Source organism: Myotis davidii, unplaced genomic scaffold (assembly GCF_000327345.1).
Source record: "Myotis davidii unplaced genomic scaffold, ASM32734v1 scaffold509, whole genome shotgun sequence".
NCBI lineage: Eukaryota > Metazoa > Chordata > Mammalia > Chiroptera > Vespertilionidae > Myotis > Myotis davidii.
In genome coordinates, this window is record NW_006382996.1 from 706,228 (window position 1) to 707,937 (window position 1,710).

Here is a 1,710-nt window from a genome sequence, read left to right on the forward strand (position 1 = left end):
AGGGAAGGAGAGGTTTCTTCCCCACCTACCCCCTCAAGACTGGGGGGCATTCTGCCTGTTTTTCACTTCTCCACACCCGTTTAAGTCAAAGAGGTTTAAAAAAAATCTTAACATTAAAATAAATATGCAGTGGCCATGAGAATGGTCAAAATGCTTCAAAAAACACAAGGGACTGGAGAACCTGGGGTGGGGGTTTCCTTTGGCATAGGAGAGACTGCTTGTCCTCCAGGCCTCACAGCCACGAGAGGACGAGGATGCCCCACATGCCCAGCACTGCTGACGGTGTGCTGACGGGGCAGCCGGGAGCAGCCACCAGAAATCTCATCCAGCAAAACCATGGGGCTCCTGACAAACACTCCGACGCTTCCTGTCATCACCGAACGCTGATAAAGGAGAACACGACCGATACCCCGAGTCTTCTCTGGAGAACCCGGTTCCCTTCTCCCCCGCCCCCACCACCCAATTCCCAGCACCAAAATGAGAGGGAGGGGATGGAATGGGAAGATTTCAGGAGAGAGAATTAAAGTTAGGGGCAAGCTCTGCAGATCCAGCAGGGTGGGGGGCTGCAGCCCTTAAGAGAGGTCACATTGATTGTCGTATAGGGGAGGGCGGGGTGTAAAAGGAGGTGGGCAAGAGGGGCGTCGCAAGGCCCTTTGGCTTTGAAAACAAAAATAAAAACTAAAAGCTGCACAATCCTTCTCACCAATAATGGTCATTTGGAAGCTTTGAAATGGTTTAGGAACTGAGGGGTGGGGGAAGCAAGATAGAGGATAAAAGAAACGAAAAGAAGAAGGACTTGGACAAACACCCCAGGCATCAGGGAACCAGCATGAGGTATGGTTAAGGGCAGCTGTGAGGGAGGGAGGGGCCCTGGGATGCTCCCTCTCCCCTCAGCCCACCCTTGGCGAGGGTAGCGAGGTTTGCAGGGGCTACAACTGGAATCAGGTAAGATGGTGAACAAAGCAAGCATGAGAGAGGGGCAGGAGAATGAGGGGTCCCCTGGCAGGGGGAGACCCTCTACTGTGTAAACGAAGCCCATCCAGTTCTCAGGGGACAATACTGATGGCAGCCAAACTGGGCAAGGATGCACTGTGGGCACGGAGGGGGCATGACCTCTATTCAAGTTCTGTGTCTTGGCCCCTGGCTGAGGTATTGAGTGTGAGGAAGGGAACACTGGGCTGTGGGAAGGGGTCTAACTGTCCAGGAGGCTTAGCTAGGAGATGGATGGACAGGGCTTTTGAAGGGACCAGGGCCAAATTCAATGCTACATTTAGAGAAGAAACTGCCCCCTCCTCATCTAGCCCAGTTTGGCTTTTAGGGTGCAGCTTGGAGGAATCTTCTCAGTGCAGCCCCTAGCTCAAACCCCTCTCCCTGCTGCTAGGAGGCAAAGCCCTCGCCTCGGTATCTGCTGCTGCTCCTTAGATCAGAGCTTCATCCTCACTGGGAGGGGAAGCCTGGTCCCGAGTAGCCGCGGTCCCCAGTCTGCCCTGCCCCTCCCACCATCTTTGGCTTCAGATCAGGAGTGACTGGGGGCCGTGGGTGCTCTTGGACATATGGAAGGTGGTAGCAGACAGGAGCAGAGGACTACAGGATGGGGGCGCAGGAGGAAGAGCACAGTCCCTCCCTCCACACACATGCAAACACATGCCTGAAACACATAGGACATACGAGGGCTGTGGTTTTGAAATGGGCAGGAAATTAATTTGTTTC